The 24,472-nt window shown below is 46.6% G+C and overlaps 1 long non-coding RNA gene across 1 annotated transcript in view; it reads right to left on the bottom strand.

Moving 5' to 3' along the window:
• Nucleotides 1–4,294: 4,294 nt before the first annotated feature.
• The window catches only part of LOC144798499 (uncharacterized), a 61,453-nt gene continuing 41,275 nt past the window's right edge, over nt 4,295–24,472 (bottom strand). The window contains exon 2 of the long non-coding RNA XR_013603555.1: nt 4,295–4,449. This is a non-coding gene — a long non-coding RNA (uncharacterized LOC144798499). The remainder of the gene's footprint in view (nt 4,450–24,472) is intronic.

Raw genomic sequence — 24,472 nt, 5'->3', positions numbered from 1 at the left:
TTGGATAGCGTATGGGTAAAAATTACTATTCTAACTCCAGAGAGTGCAACAGTAGGGAAAGCGTTGGATAGCGTAGGGGTAAAAATTACCATTCCCACTCCAGAGAGTGCAACAGTAGGGAAAGCGTTGGATAGCGTAGGGGTAAAAATTACTATTCCCACTCCAGAGAGTGCAACAGTAGGGAAAGCTTTGGATAGCGGAGGGGTAAAAATTACTATTCTAACTCAGAGAGTGCAACAGTAGGGAAAGCGTTGGATAGCGTAGGGGTAAAAATTACTATTCCCACTCCAGAGAGTGCAACAGTAGGGAAAGCGTTGGATAGCGTGGGGTAAAAATTCCTATTCCATCTCCAGAGAGTGCAACAGTAGGGAAAGCGTTGGATAGCGTAGGGGTAAAAATTACTATTCCAACTCTAGAGAGTGCAACAGTAGGGAAATCGTTGGATAACGTAGGGCTTAAAATTACTATTCCCACTCCAGAGAGTGCAACAGTAGTGAAAGCGTTGGATAGCGTAGGGGTGAAAATTACTATTTGAACTCCAGAGAGTGCAACAGTAGGGAACGTGTTGGATAGCGTAGAAGTTAAATATAACATACTTATAAATAATTGCTGTAAATAAAATAATTAATAATTTAATTTTTAAATAACTCTACATCATTTGCAAATACCCATTAATAATGATTAAAAACATAATTACAATTGAATAATTAATTAACAATACATGTACAATAAATACCAATAAATATTAATGAATAAATATTATTTACCAAATAATAAATATTGAACACTAAAATATTTTCCAAAACAAAAAACATATTAATAATTAACGATTTATTAACAATTAAAATATAATAAACAATAAAAAAAATCTAAATCAAAACATATTTTTATGAAGCAATAATTACCAATTAATAAAAATAATTTCCAATTAATAAAAATCAATTAACAATTTAAAATATGAATTACCAATTAAAAGAAGTATTTACCAATTAAAACAATTATTTGCCAATTAATAAATGTAATTACCAATTACAAACATGAATTACCAATTAAGAAAATTAATTACCAGTTAAAAAAATGAATTACCAATTAATAATTAATTAAAAATCAAATAATTATCAATACCAATAAAAAAAATCATTACTTAATTACAATTAAATTACTTCCAATTCAATTCCCCTATAAACCCACAACCCACTACAGAACTTAAACGCAAAAATTAATTAAAATCAATTTACAATTACTAAAAATTAATAATTAATTTACTATAATTAAATTACTTACCACCCTATTCCCCTATAAACCCACAACCTGCTCCAGTACTGAAACATAAAATTATCTTAAAATTAACATTATTAATATATAAAAAATAGTACACATATAACACATACATATTAAATACATAATAAAATACATAACAATAAAAAAATATCGATATTAGTAACATCGAAATTAGTAACATCGATATATTTGATATCGATATTGCTAACATCGATTTTACTTACATCGATATAAAAAAATTAGATATTACTTACCTTAGGGTCGATATTCTGTCCAACGATATTCTTGACCTTCGATATTTCCAACTCGATATTACTGTAGGTCGATATTTCGGAATCGATATTTAGACTGTGCACCGGGTGGGGGACCACAGTCTGCGCGCGAAGCCAGACAAAGGGCAAGGGAAGCCCATGGGTCCACCCCCCCCGACCCCCCCTGCCACAGGACTAAGTTTGCGCCAAACCCCCCCCCTGGCCAATGGGGGCCAGGGCGGGATTCGGACCCGGGGTGAACGGCGCTAGAAGGAAGGTGCTGGTGTAGCATATAAGCGCTGCTCCCCCAGGCAGGCCCCTATCTGCAAGGAGCTGGGGAGCAGCACAGCGGGAGCCTACGATCTTGTCCCACCCACCCACACCTAAGGAGCAGCAATGTCGCAGGGCTGAGGGAGAAAATGGGCGTGGCGAAGAACTACGCCGATATAGGTTGGTACGGCGGCACACCGGAGTGCGGTGCACCAGAATAGGTCCACTCACCTTCAGATGCCGCACGGCTGGGTGAGTTGGCCTAAGGACAGCGACTCTGGGATGCCTCACGGCTGGGTAGCTTTGCTACCAAAGGAGGGGGTAGCAAACAGAGACGGCTCTTGCAGCCTAGCCCCCGCCGGATGGCAGGGCACAACAAAGACGGACAAGGTAGCGAGTCGGCCTAACTCCGGGACAGAAGCTACTCCCTTCCTGCGCAAAAAGGGGCGCAAAATCCAACCTACGCAAAGAAACGGACCAGAAGGGCCAAAAAGACAATACCAAGGAACTGTGTGATGACGTAACATGCAAAAGCAAAAGTAAATACATGTTTTCTTGTATACCTAATAAACTGCGGCCAACAAAGAGACAAGTGTGTAGCTGGCCTTTTTTGCGGGAGAGGGGATACTGGAAAAAGAAAGATGTGTTGCATACCTATGGGAGTGGGGCAGAGTGCGAGGGTTATTGGAATGAAATCTCCCAATCTAGCAGAACATGCAAGCTCCCCCCACCATAAAAGAAATTAAAACGCACCACACAAAGCAACGATTTAACTATTTGCTTGCAGACAGGCACTGCTCTACTGCCAGAAAATAACCTACTGCTGCTTCAAAACCAATCAGAAAAAAACGTGAATCCCCTTCTGTAAATACGGACAAGACAGGTTTCGGTGCTCAGCCGACAATACAACACATCAGACTTGGTTCCTTCACAATATTTTAAAGAGACACTGCGGGTGTCCCAACTCTGTGGAGCATACACGGCATCCGTCTCCCCTTTAAACCATGGCTGTAGAGTATGTATTTGCTTGTGTAACTGTTTGCTTTTAGGCCATGAGGGGGAGAGTCCACCTGTAGTTGGAACTTGGTAGAAGGCTTGTTTATAAACTTACGGAGCCTAGGATTCTTGCAGAGCTGATGTTCGGAGAGAAGGTCACCGAATGCTTGTTTATGAAAGCAACAGCAACTGGAAAATCCATAAAAGTCTGAAATTATTAAATGAACAAGCTATCTGATTGGCTGATACGTGGCATTTGTGTGTGCGCCCTGCTAAGCTCAGGACCTTAGGGAAGGTGACTGTGCACATGGCCAAAAATACCATTTAAGTCAATGTCATGTTTCATCAATCAAACCACAAAAAATTGAATATGTAGCGATATGGAGTGTATGAAAGGTTGAATTAGGGTTCCTCAAATGTAAATATAAAGTTCACACTTGTTTCAGTCTCCTCCAACTCAACGCATACTGGTTTAAAAAGGTCGTCACAAGTACGGGCGTCTTCCATATGTCCCAATCATTAAGTTAGTGTCCTAGCTCTTCTTTCTCACTCGCATTCTGAGGGTTCCGATATGCTGATCTGGAAAGTACAAATGCCACCAGCTTAGTGCGTTTAGCCCGAAACAAGCCAATAAAAATAAATAAAAATATCGAAAGATGAAAGGGAAACAAAATGACAAATGCATGCCTATGCTAAGTTTAATAGCAGTACGACTGAGGGCAGTGCCGAAGACACAATCAGCTGGGAGCAGTGCCGAGGACACGAGCAGGAGCAGCTGGGAGCTGCTCCATCAGAAAGCAACTAATAAACGAGCAGGAGCAGCTGGGCGCTGCGCCGTTGGAAAGCAACTAATAAAAACAGAAGATAAGCACAAAGTGCATTATTGTCTGGAATCCAGCAGCGGCAACCCCCCCCCCCCAAAAAAAAGAGTGCTCACAGAGTAGCCTAAGTAAGAGTAAGAGCACATGTAAAAGGGGCAGTCCTCATTGGAGGGTACAAAAGACTAAAAGGAAGGACTAATAAGTATATTGACCAAACAAAAGCAGACATTTAGGAAGGGCAGTAACAGGAACCAATGAAAAAGATGGGAGGTGGTCCACATGACCACAAGACCACATGGTAGACACAGCATGTCTCGAGCACAGTGCATGCGCTGCCTAGGCGAGACCTAAAAAGCTGCTCCCAGTCATCCTATCAAAAGGATGTTAAAGAAGCTATGTTATTCCTGATAGATAAACAAAAGAAGAGGATGGGAAATATTTGAAGGAGAAGCAAGCAAATGAAATTACCCGTTTGCATTGATATTGCCCACATAATGGTTCATCAATAGGCAGCTAAAAGCTATCTGTGGACTAGGCCTAAAAATGTGTGCATTGTGAGTCTGCTGATCATGGAACAGCTTTATCTTTGGATCAATGTAATTTGAGCTATGGCTTACCTGAAACTATTACCCTCCATAAGATTAAATTGCCCTCCCCAATCCTAGAGGTACTCACTGACAGTGATGGAAATTCTGCGCGCACCATCCTCTCAAGCTCCGCCTGGTTCAATTCACCAGCATTGCAGTCCTCCCCAGAGTACTTTTTGAAGGTGTAGCAAATGTGGTGTATAACATTCTCTAGGGTGATAGACATTGTATGTTTTGTATGATCTGGAAGCAGAAAAACAGCAAAGTAAGGGACATATTTGTAGTTTTTTTTGTTTGGAAGCAAAGAACACTTCTCACAAAACCATTTCTCTATTCATACATCACACATGTAACACCACATTTGGCCGGGACTGAGATGGGCGAAGCATTTCCTACAAATACCATAACAACAATTAATACTGTTCCACTTATGGTAATACACCAGGCATATAGGTTGTTCCCCTTTATTATACTATTGTTGGAGCGTGAGGTTGTATTCTGTATCACTAAGATTGCATTCTATCTACCTAAGCTGTTCACAATCTGCCCACATGTCCACGATCAATTTATAAACAGGGCATCTGTGTTAGATCTAATAAACATTGTATGGTTTGCATGTTTTGTTTATTCAACTGTTTTCAGCAGTGCAAATGGTGTAAGTAATATTAGTGAGCTTTACCTGAAATGCTAGAAAGCTACAGCAAAATTTAGAATAATAAGCAACAAACAACCAGAACTAGAAAATAGACTCTGGAAGGTTGGTGGTCATGACGGGGTCCAAATTTGTCTAATTGAAGGCATAAAAGGACGTTTATCATGATATTCTGAAAGATAGAATGTTGGTTGTATTCTTAGTGAGAAGGTAAGAGTTCCATATATTATTTTATGCTTCAATGAAATAGTGCTTCATAGGTTTATTTGAGATGTCATCAGTGATGTCATGAATGATGTAAATTAACATGTCATGAATGATGTAATGTGAGAGATCATAAGCAATGGCATGAGGGGACCAAGTTTTTTTTTTTTTTTTTTTAATTTGTTTTTATTGCAGAGTTAGAGACATGGCCTCAAAATTAGACCAACCGTTACACTTATGACATCACGAAGTTGAAAGCAAAGCAAATACACTACACAGCCATTTAGCCCACATCCCGGAGGCTGGGCGGCGCACCAAAAGTACTGTGCTCCAGGTGATGTCTCAGTGTATGCCCTGCTCGGGCTTCCGGTCGGTTACATCATGTTGTATCCGCTTTTACTCCCTAAAGCCCACCCCCCCTTGCACCATCAGAACCCAGAATACGCCCTGGGCGCCAACATCAGCTCTCGACCATATCCTAACAGGCCCAGTTGATTCCTCTGAACTACGATTCGGTGCCTAACTACCCTATCAAGAACATCCCCCCCCCCCAACTGCTGCTGATTCGGGTACTGATAAGCCTTGCAAACACCAGAGTACACCCCCTATAGGATCCATTCACCATCGTGTAATCCACATGGAACCCAACTATCCCAGCTCTTCCTCTTCATCCTCCGTCATATAATCCCGCAATGCCTGGACCACCATCTCCCATGCCCTAGCCAACTCCAAACACTTCTCATTGCCAGTCCCAGTGGCCTGCCACATTCTGATAGCACTTTCGCAGTTTGACCACTTCAACAGCTCACTCATCCATCTTCTCACTGACGGACCATCCCTAGCCTTCCAGTGCCAAGTTATCTCTCTTTGAGCCAGCATGATACCTAGGTCTATAAATTTACTAGTATTTTTTGTCCTCTTGGTATGGGGAAACCAGAGGAGCAGACACGCTGCCATATCAAAGTCCACCTCCCTATCCGTGACTGAATTCAGGAGTTCCCCCACCGCCAGCCAGTATGCCCCTAACTTCGGGCAGTTCCATAGCATATGATCCAGATCTACCTCGGGCTCCAAGCACCTCGGGCACACCGCATCGAGCACCTGGAAATACCGTCTCACCCTCTCCGGTGTCATGTATGCCCTATGGATAATGAAAAAATGCACCAGTTGGAATCGCGCATTCCTCGTACCCTTCCACGTCCTTCGCAACACTTGGCTCCAAACCGTGTCCGGTATGGGCTTGCCGACGCTGACCTCCCACCGCGACTTCAATGCCAGCAGTGGCTCCAGTCCCTCACTCCGCAGTCGAGTATGGAGACAAGTCAACGCTTTAACAGTGCCCGCCGCCATCACCACATATTGGCATGCCATGGTCACCTCTGGTTCCTCCAACCCTTTCCTCCAATATCTCTGCATCGCTGCCACCACCGCTGCATGCAGCAGGAAAGTCCCATCCGGTAGACCAAATTGTTCTTGTAACGTCTGATAGGGGGCCAATGTTCCATCAACATACAGATCCCCCACTACCTGCAGGCCCAGCTCCTCCCATGCCAATAATTGGGACCAATCGCCCCCATGAGGCAGCGCGGTCAGCATTCCCAGCGGTATCTCCGGTGCATATGGGCGATCCCTTTTTGCTCTTTTTAAGCTCCTATGCCAACATAGTTTAAGCGTTCTTTCTTCTATATCGTAAGCTCTCTCATGTCTAGTTTCTGTTGCATTATTATGTATGACAATACACACCTCTGGGTGCCTAGCCCCCGGTCATGCTCAGGGCCCCTGAATTCTCTGGCAACATTTTGCGTCAATATCTGAAGTTGTGCCGCCAGGTAGTATAATTCAAAGTCAGGAACGGCCACCCCTCCCTCAGACTTAGGTCTAGTCAGGGCGCCCAATGCCACCCTGCGCCGCCCATGTCCCCAAAGGAAGCCAATCACCAGTGTCTTCAGATCTTTAAAAATCCGCTGCGGGATCCATATCGGTAGCGTCCGGAAATAGTAGAGCAGCCGCGGGAGTGCCACCATCTTCAACAATGCCACTCGTCCTAAGACTGATAACGGAAGGGAGGCCCAAAATTCCATGCAGCCCTTCAGCCCACGAATACACCGCCCCACGTTCCCTTCCAAGAGGTCCACAGCCTCATGATAAATGCGCACCCCCAGGTAGGTGAAACTGGAGGACTCCCACATCACCTCTCTCGTCAGCGGTGGACTGGGCGCACCTTTCCGCAAAGGAAATACACAGGTCTTGGTCCAGTTCACCCTGAGGCCTGATAGTTGCCCAAATCTACCCAGCATATCCACTGCTCCTTCCAGCGATTGCACTGGGTCCGCTAGATACAATAACAAATCATCGGCATACAGCGATATGTAGTGTGACTCCGGCCCCTGCGCTATCCCATTGTACATGGTGCCCGACCGCGCCTGCGCTGCCAGTGGCTCCACCGCTAAAGCGAACAGCAGAGGGGATAATGAGCAGCCCTGCCTCGTCCCCCTACACACTGGGTAGGCCGAAGACACAATAGGCCCCAGCCGTACTCGCGCCTTCGCCGACGAGTAAAGCACCCTCGTCCATCTCCGAAAGCCTTCACCTACCCCAAATTTCAGCAATACTCCATCCAGATATTCCCACTCGAGGCTATCAAAAGCCTTTTCAATATCAACCGCCAATACCACAGGGTCAAGATCCGACGCCCCAGCACCATCCATGATTCGGATCAGACGACGTATGTTCATCGAGGTATTTCTAGTCGGGATAAATCCCGCCTGATCCCTATGTACCAATGCGGTCATGTGCGGCAGCAACCTGGCGGCTAGGATGCGACTCAAAATCTTGTAATCCACTGTCAACATAGACAATGGGCGATAAGATGTCATGTCCAATGCATCTCTGCCCGGCTTCAGCAGCGGTACCACCAGTGCCTCCCTCATTGATTCAGGCAGGCACCACATCCTCTTCACTTCCGAGTACACCACCAGCAATCTAGGCGCTAAGATATCAACAAATTTGGCATAAAATTCTACTGGTAGCCCGTCCACCCCTGGGGTTTTGTTTCGTGCCATATGTTTAATCCCCCCTCTTATCTCTGTCAATGTTATGGGACCCCCCAGTTCTTTCGCCTCTTCTCTATCCAACCCCGAGAGCGAAATCGGATCCAGGTATTCGCCTATCTCCGAGACCTCTGCCTCTAGGTGGCTTTCATACAGGCCCGTATAATAGGATTGAAATCGCGCCAGTACTGCTGATTGAGAATAGACCACTTCCCCATCTTCCTTTCGTATACTCATGACCAGGCACCCCCTAGGCTCTGGATCAGCTAGTTTGGCCAAGAGCGTACCCACTTTATCACGTTCCTCATGCACCTTAGTAACATACGACTTATAATCATAGCACCGCAGCCGCTCCGTCTCAGTCGCCACCGCTTCTTTAGCCCGCATCAGTTGTTCTTGCAAGTCCGGCCGCTCAGGCCTTCGTTGTTCCAGCTCGCTCAACACCTCCTCTGCCCCCGCAAGATCGTTCAAAACTGTTTTCCTCTCATTCGAAAATCTGCCCATGCATATCCCTCTCACCACCACTTTCATCGCATCCCACTCCACTGACCTGGTCGAGGCCGAGCCTCCATTCTCCTCAAAATAACAGTCAATGCCCTGTCGAACCGTGTCGCTAAACACCAGATCTCCCAGTGTATCAGGCTGCAGCCGCCATGATGGAACCGCCGATCTCGCCTGCTGCCACTGCTTTGATATCAATAAAGGGTTATGATCCGAAATGGTCCTGGCTAAATATTCAGACTGAGTTACTACCGCCGCTAGGGGGCCACTGCACAGCACATAATCCAGTCTAACATGCAAGTCATGAAGTGTGGAAAAGTAGGAGTAATCCCTGATCTCATGATGCTGTTCCCTCCACACATCCAGCAATCCCCACCTCTCCTGCCATTCCTTCCTGTGGGTCGCTAGCCTGCGCACCGGGGAATCATTCATTGGCGGATGCGACCTATCCAGCTGCACATCTGTGATTGAATTAAAATCTCCTGCTAGCAAGAGAGGGCCCGCCAAGAAGTAGGCCAGCGAGCTTGACAAACCCTCAAAGAAGCGGGCCTGATCAGAGTTGGGGGCATATATATTGCACAGGACCACCTCTCTGCCACAAAGTCGCCCTTCAACCGCTACATATCTGCCCTCAGGATCAATTCGCTGACTCGTCATTTGGAACGGCGTGCCCGCTCTTATCCAAATCAGCACCCCTCTGGCGAAAGCTGAGTACATCGTGCCAAAAACCTGCCCTCGCCACCTCTTCTGTAATGCCCCGCACTCTTTCTTGGATAAATGGGTTTCCTGAAGCATTGCTATCTGTACCCCCCGCCTCACTAAGTAGGCATGCACCTTATGACGTTTCACCATTGTACGTAGTCCTCGGACATTCCATGTGATACATTTCAAATTAGGTAACGTCCCCATGTTTCACCGTTCCGCACAATGGCACTAGGCAACAATTTTTCCCCGCACTGCAGCAGTTGTATATCCCCTTCAAAACATCCCAAACAACACCCCAAACCCCTCTCCCCAGGACAGGACCTAATAACCCAGCTTCAGCCCCGTTCCAAACCACCAACACTCCACACATTGTTCTAACCTGTGGTCGCCACCACAGAAGGCCTTAAGGGCCTCGAGAGGTAGATGGAGTGCCGACCAGGGGTAGGCGGAGCCCCAACCCTACGCCCATGATCCCATAATGCTTGTGCAGCCCCATACCTGGTAGTCCAATAAATGTCCGGATAGTCTGTACCAGCAGATACCTCAAGATTGTCCAGCGTCCTCAAGCCTTACTCATTGAACACACCATCTGAGGTTTGCGGTGTGACCGCCGGACCCTTTACACTCCCCGCTTCCGAGTCGTCGCCTCCGGACTTCTCCTCCTCCTCCTCCGATTCCGATCCTCCAGACGTCCTCTCCTGTTGTGAACCTGTGATGTTCGCCGTCGCAGCCAGCGCTCCCCTCCTGTCCGCCGCCATTTGCGCCTCTCGCTCGGCCTTTTTAATCTTGTTCCGGGAGCGGATACGCTGTGATTTTCTGATCCGTACCGGTTGAGGCCGCTCCCTCCCGCTTTTGTGTGCACGATCAGTCCCTGCACGATACAGTTCAAGCCACGACCAAGCCTCATCAGGAGTCAGAAAGAAGTGGGTCTTATCGTCAATGATCACTCTCAGTTTCGCAGGAAAGAGCAAAGAGTACTGGATCCCTTCCTCTCTCAGTTACTTTTTCACTGACAAAAAGGACGCTCTACTTCTCTGAACTTCCTGAGTGTAGTCCGGAAAGACTGTGACCTTGTTGTTGTCCACTTGGAAGGGGCCCTGGGATCGTGCCCTCTGTATCAACAGGTCGCGGTCCTTATAGTGCAGCAATTTGACCACCATCGGCCGAGGTGGTCGGCCCTCCAGGGGCGGTCTGGCGGGAACCCTGTGCGCTCTTTCCAGGGAAAAGAAGGGAGACAACCCCTCCGGCGCCACCACCGTCTTGAACCAGTTCTCCATGTAGGACACAGCGTCCCCTTTTTCAATTTTTTCTGGAAGGCCTACAACCCTCACGTTATTCCTCCGGTTGCGACTTTCCGCATCCTCCGCTCGTCGCTCCAGAATCGCCAGACGGTCGAGGATATTCGTCAATTTATGTTCTGCAGTCACCACCGCTGGTTTCAGATCCTGGAGCAGTTGTTCATTCGTTTTCACTCTATCCGAGAGTTTGGCGTGGTCCGTCCTCAGTAGTCCCAGTCCCGTAGCTACCTGCGCAATATCCTGGTGCAGCGATTCCTTTGTCGCAGTGATCGCCTCCAGGATGGTGTCAAGGCGCTGGTTCAGCCTTTGTTCTTGCAGTGAGGCTTCCTGTGGGCCAGAGCGACCGCATCTCCTCGCCCCTGTTGCTCATTCGGGGCAGCGCCCTGAGCAGCCATCCTGGGCGCGATACGCGGAGCACTCGGGCCGCTGCTGAGGGCCACTCCAGGTCACCGCAGTCACAGCACAGGCCCTGTGGCCCCGGAGCCCCTCTCTGGTCACTGAATCACGAAGTATACAGTGTTCGGCAACCAAAATCGCGGCCCCATCATGCCCCCTCAGCACTCTTAGGTGTCCTTCTGCTCGCAGCTCCTTCTCGCTGGGCTATGGCCGGGTGTCGCCTGGGGCCACCAGCGCTCCGCACGTCCAGGATAGTAAACCCTCAATACTCCGCCGGAAGGGCGGCGGGAGCCATCCAGGGCCGATCACGCCCGCCGCTCCAACCAGCACCCCGCAGGCACCAGGGCCGCCGTCTCGGCTCTCCCACCTCGCTCGCCCAGTCTCCGCACCACGCGGGCTCCAAACGGGCACCCAGGATGATCCTACCAGCTCCAGTCGCTCTTGTGGGGGCACAAGGACCGGAAGGGCCCAGGTCCAGGCACTCTCTGGCGGCCGTTGCGCAGGCCGACACCCCTTCGCTGCTCCTCACCCTCGGGCGGCTGATCTCTCCGTGGCAGGCCCCCTGCAGTGCAGCCCCACCGGCCCCTTGGGCAAGAAGCCACCATCAGACGCCTATGTCTCTGCTCAGGAACAGCCCGTTGCCCTCCGAGCCTTCTCGTCGGGGAGCGAGGAAACGGGAGGGGGAGGGGCGCCGCACTCCCCGTGTCGCGGAGTGCCAATAGTCCCGCTGTACCTCACCGCATGTAGCCCCCGTCCGGTCCCCGCTCCGCTCACCCCACTAGGCAGCCTCCGATGATCCAGCGCAGAGCAGGGGCACAGCTCTCAGTGCCTCCGAGCTCCGCTCGCCGCCATTTTCCCTTTGTCTGCAGTCCGGTACCTCCGATCTCCGAGGTCCGGTCCGCTCGCCGCAATTAAGGTCCCGCTGGAGTCCAAACTCTCCCTCCGACCTAACAGCACCTCATCTAGCAGATACTTGCCTCCAAGGGCACTAAAGGGCAGGATTTCAGGATATTTGGTGGGACTCGGTGCGGAGCTGCAGGCTCACACAGCCATCCCGGTCAGCGCCTAAGCCACGCCCCCCCATGAGGGGACCAAGTTATAGTTAATTCACTAAACTATAACTGGCGAATTTTTAATATTACTATGTTTTTTTAATGTTAGTTCTTATCTCATTTCAACACCTAAGTATAACATCACATGAAACCTTGGGGCATATTATCAAGGGCCTTATCTCCGCTTTATGGGCTTTAAAAGCCAAAAAGGCAGAGAAAATGTTTTCGCTCTATTAACAAGAGTGTGATAGCATACATTAGCGCATGTTAGCACCCTTTTACCCGACGCCTCCCTTTACATCTCCAATGAGATGCAAAGTGGGCGTCACTGGGCAAAACAACCTTGTAAATATCGCTGATGTGCACATCGCAATATTTACAAGGAGACCCAGGCATTTTTGCAGATGTTAGTATTTGGCGGAAACCGCGGTTTTCGCCAAAAACTAACGTCTGCAAAAATGCTGACTTACCTATACTTTATATTGGAGGTACATTATGCTGATAAGACCACAGGGTCGTATCAGCAAGGTTATCGCTGTTTTCCATGGAACATTGCTGGAAAACCAGCGATGTTCCATACAAAACAACGCTATCCCTGGAATAATTATCGCCATTGCTCTATGCGTTGTTAATACAGCGCTAGCCTGGCAATAATTATCAGAATTAGCCAGCGATAACAATTCTCATGCTAAGAACGGCCAGCGATAATTATCGCTGGCCGTTGATAATATGCCCCCTTCTGTTTTTTCTGTGTATTTGCTATGTTTTGTATGATCATATTCGAAATGAAGCATATGCCCAATCCCCTTAGGCAACCTCCATCCAACGCCTAGTTGGATTTCATAGTTGGGGTATGCATGAGTGGCCTGGCCTAGTGTCCAACTCCCCTCGGGCACCCAACGCCTTTAGCCATGTACAGTGTTGGTTTGCCCCAGGACTCAACCCACTGCAGGCAGCTAGCCCCACTGTGAACGGCCTGCACAATGGCAATTGGTCTCAGGCTCCAGTCTATGAGTGGACCCTTCTCTTTTTTAAAAAGATTTTTCAGTACTGAGGTACCTCATTTTGGATTTTGCAGGGGAACGTGTTACTGAGCGCTGGTACTGCGGTTCCAGGGTTTATCACAGGGTCTCTCCTTTAGCCTTCCCCTGCACCCAACTCCCTGCAGGCACCCAACCCTCCACAGGTGCCTATCCTCTGGCCAGACTCTGTGCCAACCCACCCTGCAGACAGCTTTTATGTAATACACTTGTAATAAGGCACACAAGATATTAGCCATGTTTGTGATAGAGTATCCCATCTGCCCAACTTTAATTAAGGCCCTCAATTGCTCTTGCTCCCACTTTATCAATATTTCTTCAAAATATTATTCTCTATTGATTTGTGCAGTATGCTTTACCTGTTGTATGTGAATTATTTTTCGTACTCAGATAAGACACTGGCCTGACAATCATTATTGTAAGTTATTGCATGAGTTACTGACTTTCTACCTACATAAAACTTTGAGGGGCATATGTACGATGGCCAAAATAGCACCTCGCAAATTGCGAGTCTTTTGCGACTTGCAATTTGCGAGGCACTATTTTGGATGTACAACAGTGTGTAACACACTTTTAGCGATTCCCAAATAGGTCGCATGAATATTAATGAGCCTCTCGCAATTTGCGACCCCATTGGGAATGGCAAGCCCTCCTAGTTATGGGGGCCTGCTGGGCTCAGCAGACCACCATGTATGGGACTGCTTTTAAATAAAGCAGTTTTTTTTTAATGCAGCCTGTTTTCCTTAAAGGAAAACGGGATGCATTAAAAAAATAATGAAACGTTATCGTTTCATTTTTTAAGGGCCTGCCCTTAAAAAATATTTTCCCCTGCATTTGCAAGGGGGAAGTGGTCCCCTGGGGACCCCTTCCCTTTTGCGTCCCCATTACCACCCTATTGAAGAGGGTGGTAATTTGCAAGTGTTTTGCGCCAGCAATTTCGGACACAAAACATTCTTACATAGGGTTGCGCTCGCTATTAAGAAGGGGATGCCCCTTCTTAATAGCGAGTCGCTAAACCCTATTTTGTGAGTTGCAAAAAATTGCGAGTCGTAAAATAGGGTTTGTACATTCACCATGCTGTTTTTGCATGCACAAACGGGTTTGCAAACCCGTTTGCGCATGCAAAAATGGTCGTACATCTGTCCCGGAGTCCAGTGCCCTTTAATGTAGCACCTGAACACCAGATACAGACTGACTCAATCACCTCAATTGAGGCCAAGCAACCACCAGTGCCCTGTGGTTCCCAAAGCGGCTCTGAAACCCTATGAAGCAGGACTGCTTCAAATAAAGTTGAAAACCTGATTCTTAGACACTGTGCACATGCTAATTGCTACAGTCAATTAACATCCTCATCCAGCTGCATCTTCAACAAAAAGTACAATTGATGAGTTTTAATTTTAGCAATATAAGTAATAAAACTTGACATCATAACTTTACTTCACTCCTTTACCTTTACCTACAACTTGTGTTGGTCTTGTCCGCCATGACACCTTTTTGGTTTGACCAAGCGTCACCTGGAAGGTGTCAACCAGCAAGTTGTCATGGTAGACAAGACCAATAAACGTAGAATACAAAATTGAAGATTCATTTCTCATAATAACTTTACCTAACAGAGAATTAACCCTGAAGATGCGACTGGGTCGTGAAACACGTGTTGGCTGGGCTTTCTATTTTTATATGGAGTTGAAAATATTGGCACCACCGGTGTTTATATTCGAATAACAATACATGAAGATTCAGTTGACGCAGAATATTGGACATTCATTTTATCCTAGACACTTTAAAGTCTTATTTTGATAACTAACTGTTTGGATGACCGGTATTCTGGGGTTAGTGCACCAATCATATCCTGCACCCGATCTTTTTATATATATTTATTTTTTATATCTATATATATAGATTGCTTGAACTATTTACTTTTAGACAGAGAAGGATAGATTTCTTCAACTTTATTCAATAATCCCGACCACTGGAATTATGTGGTTCTGTAGCATTTTAATTTTAATATGCGGTTGCCAAATTAACAACCAAATGCTACATATTTTGGAGATTTTAACAAAACACATTTTGTTTCCAGCTCCAAACCATAAGTAGTTGTTGGACGTCTGACCCGTCTAAGTTTTGTGTACACTTCATGTTAGCTCATCATCTGAGACCGAACATTAAAGCTGTTTGTAACTTGCAGGATAGCTCTGCTGATTAAAGAAAACACTTGTACGATCTGTGAGCCTGAGAGAGAAATCTGCTGTCCTAAGCCAAAGCTGTACGTTCAGTGTTTAATTTGTGCCAGAGCTGGTTTCTAGCTCTGAGCTTTCCCTGCAGATAGCAGCCGAAAACACAATGCTGGTACTGACAGGTACTGAGTACCTGCGCTTTTCTTATTTGAAAAAGAAAGTACCTGCACTTCTGATCTCTGCTACAATACATTTAATGGGAGAGTACTGTCACTTTTCATAAGCAAACAGGTACACTGGCAAGTGAGTACCAGCACTTCTATATTTTCATCTGAAACACTGTGGTAACACTTGACATCTGGGGTGAGGCATGCAGGCTCTGCTCTGCCCCCTACCTTTCAGGTGTGGATTTCAGCAATGAGGAAATCTCCTCAGTGCGCTGGTTGGATGCACAATGATGGGGCACCCTGCAGAAGCTGTTAGGGGGCCATGACACTCCGTGCATGACAGATATTCAGAGACTTTATGTTGAAAGGGCATCCCCGAAGGTGAACGTTACACTTCTGCCCCAGCGCTTTCGCAAGTTCTTCCTACCTACAGAAACACGGCCCTCTTGTCTGTGCCATCAGATGGTCCATTAGCGCCTGCTAATGCCCATCAAAGCTGATGGTTCATTTGGCGTGGCCGGGAACACCAACATGGCGGATGCATAATAGCAAGGCTCCGTCCCAGTCCCGAAAATATCCTGTACTTATCTGACTTGGGGCGACACTGAGGTCCTCCGAAGGGGTGGAAATGAACTAACTGCATACCGGCAGGTAAAAAATCGAAGAAGGACACATCTGCCGCCGAAGGGCTCAGAGAAAGCCCGACGTGCGCAGGCAGCGGGCTGCAGGTCCTTAACCACCGGAGTCGCAGGAGGAGGGAGGCGGCTCATAAGGGGCCTTGCCCAGACCTAATCGGAGCAGCGATGGGCTGAGGCAATCCCCAAAGCCAGAGGAAGAAAGGTGAGGCGAGGGTCTTGAGAGCGGGGGACCTTGGGGAGATAGCGGTGATAAAGGAAGACAGAACGAAGGGAAATCTCACTCTCGGCCCGACGCAGGTCTTCGGAGCCGGACTTGAGTGGGAGTTCTGGCGGGGGTCATCAGGCAGAGAATGAAACCGGTTGCCCCCCTCTGATGTAGGAGATAATGCCAGGCAAAGCAGAAGAGGCCTAGAGAAGAGGGGAAGAAGCGGCCAAACACACACCCAGGACTCCTAGAGGGCTCACACCGTCGTGCGTGGGAAGTGGGCCCTGGGCCCTGAATTATCGAAGTTGCAGGAGGAGGGAGGCAGCTCCTGGAGGGCCTCGTCCAGACCAAATCGGAGAGGGGAAGGGCTGTGGCAATCCCAAAGTAGGAAGAAAGAAGGTGAGGCGAGTACACAGAGAGCGAGATGCCTTGGGGAGACAGAGGCGGTAAAAGAAGGCAGAAAGAAGGGTAAACTCACCCTCGGGCGACACAAGTCTTCAGAGCCAGTCCCAAGAGTAAGATCTCGGCCTAGATTCATCAGGCAGCGGTGCACCAGCAGCCCGGGGACCTCACAGGCCTGGATGTGGGTGCTGGAGGTGAGGAGATGCTGATCAGAGGGAGTCTGGTTCCCTGGGCCCGTAATAGGCGGGAGAATCATTAGTGACTCTGGGGGCCAAATAGCCTTGGGAGGTTCCAGCGAAGCGCTTGCTAGAACACAACAGATCCAGACGCACGCAGAAAGAAACAGTGAGGTTTGTGAACACTTGCAATTTCTGCACAAAGTCAGATCAGCGATAACGGAGGCCAAGATGCCACGATCGACGGGCAAAGCCGGGAACACTCAGCCTACCACACGGGAACCTTCCCCACTACACACTGAAAATGATAGTGGAGAGCCTGAGGACAAAGAAACATCTCTGCACCTCCACTTAGACATGGTACTAGTGGCAATAGCAGACACAAAAGTGGATTGCAGCAAGACATAGGGGCAGTGACCATGGGACTAGGATTGCTGCAGGCAGAACACCGTAAATTGGCCGACAGTGTTGAAGAAGTTGAAAACTCTGTCACCCAACTTATACCGGAACACAAACAGGGAGCCTCGCAGCTTGATGACCTCACCTCAAGAGTAGCAGATTTGGAACGACGGGCTGAAGATGCCGAAGGGCAAAATAGACGCAATAACATCAGGATTGTAGGTATCCCTGAGGGTACGGAGAGCACAGACATGCTGGGAACGGTTAAGACTCTTAGATATCCGAACATACCAAGAGAGGCACCACATAGAGGGTGCAAAAGCGGGGAAATTACTAGCATGGCTAATTCACCCGGAAGGTACGGGTCCCCGATACCAAGTATTTGAGCCCCCGAGGGAAAGACGATTTTCTCTCCTAAAGTTATAAATGACAAGTTGAGGGAATACTATGTGACACTCTACGGGAATCCAGATGAGGTGCAGGAAGAAAAGATGGTGGCATACCTGGAGGGCCTGGGATTGCAAGGGCTAGATCAGGCCTCATGGGAAAGCCTGGAAACGGCGATTACTGCACAGGGATTTAGCCCAGCAATTAAAGAAATGGCCCAAAGAAAAACTCTTGGGCTGGATGGTCTTCTGGCTGAATTGTATTACACTTATGTGGATCTTTTGTCCCCCGGACTCGAAGAAATCTATGCAGCTGCACTACTGGCGCTCCATCTCCCGGCCTCCTCTAGAGAAGTGCTAGTGGTCCCACTGCCCAAATCCAAATCAGATTTGGTAGGAACGGCGCACCCCCGTCCGCTGTCAATGCTGAATCTCGACTTTAAAATACTTAGCACGGTGTTTGCAAAAAGACTTCTGCTGCAAATGCAGCAACTGGTCCACACAGACCAAAATGGGTTCATCCTGATACGCTCGACCTCCAACAACCTGAGGAGGTTGCATCATGTATTATTCCATAAAGACCTGGCAAAGTTCCCTAATGCTGTAGTGATGGCAGTAGACTTGGAAAAGACTTTCGATTCATTACGATGGGACTTTCTGCTACAGGTGATGAAGAGAATGGGTCTGGGAGATGAATGGCTGCTATGGGACCGCTTGCTGTACTCAGACCCAACGGCCAGGGTACACACGGGCAGAGTAGTGTCTGCACCCCATTCCATATATCGAGGTACCCAACAAGGCTGTCCACTATCGCCGCTGCTCTACGCACTGGCGATGGAACCGCTGGCAGAACATTTTAAGCGGGAAGGCAGGAACCATGGAATAAAGCTAGAAGGAAAGGAACATATGATATCAATATATGCAGAAGACATCTTACTATACATAAGGGATGGGACACAGGGCATAGTGAAAGCGATTCGCATCTTGGAGGAATTCACGGCACTGTCAGGGCTACGAGTGAACACCCAGAAGACTCACATATTCACGGCGAGGCCTACACTGGTCAGACCACTAGACCTCCCAGTAGGACCTCCATGGACCCTGAGCTTCTTTAAATACCTCGGCATACAAATGTTCCATAAGCAAATAGATCTACTAGAGGGGAACCTTGGCAGGGCCCTTAGAGGACTAAGGACAAATGTGTCCTCCTGGCGTTCCCTTAAACTCCCGGTCATGGCCAGAATAGCACTCTCCAAAATGGTGGTGCTGCCCAGGCTACTGTATTACTTTGTCAACCTCCCAGTGGTGATCCAATAGAAGTGGTTCAGAGATATAGACAACTTGCTGATAGAACTGGACTGGGATGGAGGACCTAATAGGGTATTTTATTTATTTATTTATTTATTTATTTTTTAACATTTAGTATAGCGCGAACAAATGCCCGGAGGCGTCTCGGCGCTGTAAACTGCAGGCTCTCCTAACTTTGGCTTCTGGACTCTAGAGGTTAAACAGCCATGTTTTCAGCTGCTTCCTGAATACAAGCAAATTAGGGCTGGATCTTATGGTTTGCGGGAGTGTGTTCCACAATTTCGGGGCAGCCACCAAGAAGCGTCTGTCTCCCCAGTTAACCAATCTAGTGCGTGGTACTACCAGATCGTTCATCTTTGCGGACCGAAGTGGCCGAGAAGGCTGATATGGGATAAGATGATCTCTCAGAAATTGTGGGGCCTGTTGGTGTAGTGTTTTATATACAATGCACAAGGTTTTAAACTTTATTCGATTTTTTTTTTTCCCTAAAAATCTTGAGACAACCCTTAACAGGGGTGGGGGTGTACGAGACTTTGGAGCGTATAATCTAGCGGCACAGCTTCATTGCTGGCCCAATGGCTGAAAGGGAAGGGGTTAGCAAAACTGGCACTTCCAGAACAATCTTCCTGGAGAACATTGCTCACCAGGATGTTAAATCCCAACCACAAGATTAAAAACATGGGAGTATTACTCAAAGTGGCATTGGCATGCTGATATAGATATACAAAGCGAGCAGCGGGAACACCACTATACGCTCCAGACCTACCAATAATAGAACTACCATGGATGAGGGTTGGCACCCCCTTCACTTATGGGCAGTTGCGGGGATGGGAGGAGGTGGGTGTGATCACAGTCCGGGACTGCTAGGATGGAGAATTACTACCTCTAACAGAATTTCTGGAGTACCACGAGCTATCCCAAGGGTTGTTACTAAACTGCCATAATGTGCGAGGGACACTAGCCGTATTATGGGGTGGAGACGCACGCCAGCCCACCACACAGCCCTTGAGGCAATGTTGACACTGGGATCTTCCAGACAATTGATGAAATGGCTGTATGCTGCGATAATGGACATGACGGAGATGCCCCTGTCTCACTTACAGGAGAAATGGGATGACCTGGTGGGGAGGCCACTGACTGGGATGAATGGAAGAAAGTCTTAGGGAGCCCAAAAAAGATATCGAGGAATGCCAAGTCATACAGTTCAATACACTTCACATGACCTACCTCCCACCTCACAGACTGAACGTCATGTATGGGAGAAATGATCAGAACTGCACCAGATTTACAGCAATAGATGCCAATTTTGCAAACATGATGTGGAACTGTCCGGTACTTCAGATGTACTGAAAAACGATTGTAGAGACCATAAACGGAGTTCTGGCATGCACAATGACATGCTGCCCGGAAGTTTGCCTGCTTGGACTATTCCCGAGGCCCATAGCCCAAAGAATAGGGCACCGGTTTGCAGACCTATCTTTGCTACTGGTGAAGCGGCTAATTGGCCTCAGATGGAGAGCCAATGAGAGCCTAAAAATAACCGACTAGGAAAGTAATGTGTTGATTTGGGCTAGGGCTGAGGAAAAAGCTCTGACACGAGAAGATAAAATGACAAACCCCCGGCTGAACCATGGGCGGAAATATTAAGGGCATGGGAAATGAGAAGATCAGGGGAGGGGGAACCTCATACTGAAGACTCTCTGCCTGAGATAGAGGGAGAGGCTAATGCTAGTCAAGCGCCGGCCTAGAAGGCGGTCAGGAACACGACTTATCAAATAGACAGCGTGAATAAACAACAGAGTTAACCGCGTGAGAAAAAGGTACCCCCCCCCCCCTCTCGAGACTGACATACGATTGGGCCATACCCGTGAACAAATCATGAAATTGCAGAGTGATTGTGTCTTGACCCCAAGTAGACTAAGATGTTTTTTTCTTTGTTCTTTGAGTTACTAAAATGTTACAATGCATAGATTGAATATGGTATAAGAAAATGGCAACTAACACGACATACTCTCCACACGAACCATTAACACATCAGGAGCATGACACCAAATACTAGAGAAGGAAAACACAATAATCAGGCATGTAAAATACTCAAGAAAGAAACATGGAAATGTAACTGAACAATTCTATGCCTTCTGCTGTTCTACTCCTATACTCTCCTCTGGCAAAATATGTCATACTGAATGTATGATTAATGCAACTGATACAAATTGTGGATTGTTAGTTAATAAAGACTAAAATGCCAATACAAAAGATATTTAAAAAGAAAAGCTGATGGTTCATACCTAGAGTTGCCACCTAGCCAGTATTTTACTGGCACTACTGTAATTAATTGCATGTAAATGGCTAGTGCAGGAAATTGATAAATGTAGGCTCGAGGCATCCAGGATGGAGAAACTTAAATGTGGAGCACATAATATTAGCATGTGCCACAGGCCTTCCATGTGGCCCAGCTTGTGAATATTCTCTACCCTTTCTGATTCAGATTTTGTTCCTCCCAATGAACCCCTTTAAGGGACATTCGGATGTTGGTATTTTTCTAAAACAGAGGTGGCAAACCTATAATCATACCTCAATTTAAGGATGACTCAGACAGCGGTGCATGGCATATGCATTTGAAAATGCAGGTGTGTTCCTTTTTGTTCTTCCTTTCACAACTTCACCCTGAAATTAATAACATGTTTTGTTTTAAGATGTGCCAAATGCTTGTTATCAATTTTATGATGCTTGGGAAAGATGAACCTGCCTTGCCAAGATTCAAACTCCTGACAGCACATTTTGCCTGTAGTGCTCCTTTAAGTCACTACAGCCTGCTGCTGGCTGTAAGCTAGGCTGCAGTGTAGAACATAACTAGGCTTTCCTGTTTCTATTTTTGGTAAATTCCGGTGTTTTTTCCCCCAGTGTTTTCCAGTGATTTCAATACCCTAAAAAACAGTAGTTATAAGTGGTTACATATTTTTTGCACCATTAAAAACAACAGAAACAGTGTTTTTGCGGTGTTTATGGAATGTTTTGCTTTTATTATTCCTGGCTTTCTGCACTGATAGTGCATGATATATAGACAGTGTATGTACTGTGTATATGAGATCAAAATACAGGCTTACAAATCAATCTTAATGTAGTATACCATAGAATTCTTCTTCGGTGAGTCTTTGGTCATGCGTGTGCTCTTTCCTTCCCATGTAAACTTTTATCTGTGAAAAGACCCTCTGAACATTGACACTTGAGACGGGCAACGCCTCAACAGCCAGTACACAAATTAAAGTAATAGCCAGCTCTTGTTTTTATTCTTTGCTCTTCTCCTTCCATAAAGTTCAGATCATGAACCTTTTTATCTCTTCGCGGCTGGGCCACTGCAGGTGCTCGGTATCTTGGTCTTAAAGATTGTTGCCTTCATTCTGTGCAGCTGATCCGAAACTCTGGGGCCAGAATGGTGTTAGATTTGGCCAGACAGGACCATGCAACTCCTGTCTTATCTTCACTTACTAGCCCCCTATTAAGCAATGAGTGATTTTCAAACCCGTCTGCATGGTACATAAAACCTTAAATGTTTTGTTGCGCGCTCAGCTCAGATTGCGAGTAACCAGGTACCACCACCCTCAAGCTCTCAAGTCATAAAATCACTGTATCTTTAAAATCTCAAAGGTGAGGATAGCTGGGCTAGGTGGCTGGGCCTTCTCAGTGATGGCAACCACCCACTGGTGTAGGACCACGTTTCTGAACTTTCCTAAAGCTTAAAAGGCCTTGCTTTAACTTTTTAAGAGTAGCACATTTTTTACCTCCTATAACAATGATGCCTTCCGGTAATACAGCGCTTGGCAAAACCTTAAAGACAAATACATATTCGAGCATCCTATAGAAGTCTCAGAAAACTGTAAATTGAATTATTTCAACACAGGTTTGTATTAATGCATTTGACAGCAATAGTATTACGAAAGCAAAGGTAAATCTCTGAACCTCTGTGAAGTACATGGAGAAAATGAGCTGCCAAGATAGGAGTAGGAGCCTTTTATCTACTGCCATATTTAATGTTTCTAAAAGTAAGACATCATCATAGAGGGATGGGCTGACAGGGATTGATGCATAACTTGTTCTAGGAAGATTTAGGCTTCACATTCTCTTATTATTTAATGGCTGATGGGGAAAATATTTGAAGTGGAAGGAATAGTGAGGAAGCAAGACTGATGCATTCCTTAGTCTCTCAACGGAGAAATCACTTCTGCTGCGTGAATATGTTTAATTTATTTTTCTTGCCTACCTAACCATTGCTCACATTTGAATGATTACCCCAGGTAACAGTGCAAAGCACACTACTGGCCCATTCCATCGTTGGCCTCTTTTAGTAGCATACATTCTGAATGCCCATGCCATCTTCGACATCTTTGCTGTAATAAGAGACATGGCTAAGATGCTTAAGAAAAATACCCATAAAATAGTTGGCCTGGTTATGGAAATTTAGAAGACACAAACAAGGGGGGGCGGCCCCATATGGGGCAGAAATCTGGGGCCATCAACCATCTGATCCCCTCTCTAGGAATACAAATTTCTTCATTAGACATATCCCAGGCCAGCCATTCATGCCTCTTTGTATGGATCTTGGAGTCGGTCCAATTGCTGATGAAGTTGCCCTCAGGCCCCTTCTCCACTGGCGACGTCTATGGTGCACACCAGAGCTAGTGGCTTTCAAGGATGAGATGAAGGAGGTCTTAAACTTGCAGGGTGGGGCAAAATCCTTTGGCTAGCCTATATCAAAATTTGCCTTAGTTGCTCTAAGGATGGGTGACTTATGGGCCAACGCTGAAGTATCCTGCCTGACAATTCCCAGGAAGGCTCTTTCAAAGCTCTTCAGAGAATATAAGATAAATCAGATCAAAGGGAATTTCACCACTGGTATACTGACTGCACAATTTTTAGAAATCAAGGACCAATACAGGTTAGAACCTGTTCTTGACATTATTCAGCCCCCCTAGCTAAAAAACTTTATTTGCTATTTAGGCACGATGTATTACCACTCTGTGCCTTCACAAATAACTAGGAGGGTGCACAATCTAAGGGGTTTCCGGTTTGTGATAACATCCCAGAAACTGACCAACATGTACTGTTTCTTTGTCCGGTATACAAGAAGATTAGGCACCAATGGCTTCAACAGGTCTGCCGGAATCGCTGGACAACTCATTATGGGGAGCCTTACAGGATATTAAAATATGATACCAGCCTCCCTATCATGTATTCAGTTTCCCGATACTTATTTTCTATGTGGTGTGTCCGTCTAACTCTATTAAAATATAGCCTGGTTTAATCTGATTTTTTTTAACCTTTTAAACAATTTTTACCCTTTTACTGTATAAAATTGAGTAGTTTTATATATATTTATGCGTTTTCTGAGATCTTTTAAATATTGCACTGTCTAGCACTTTCTTTCATCTTATATAACAAAACTGTATGAAATGTGGTATGGCCAGAATGGCCGAAATAAAGATATTTTGATTTGATTTGAATAAGAGACATAT

The sequence above is a fragment of the Lissotriton helveticus genome, chromosome 12, assembly GCF_964261635.1.
Source record: "Lissotriton helveticus chromosome 12, aLisHel1.1, whole genome shotgun sequence".
NCBI lineage: Eukaryota > Metazoa > Chordata > Amphibia > Caudata > Salamandridae > Lissotriton > Lissotriton helveticus.
The sequence above is the reverse complement of the archived record's forward strand: the minus strand, read 5'-3'. Positions and strand labels throughout refer to the sequence as shown.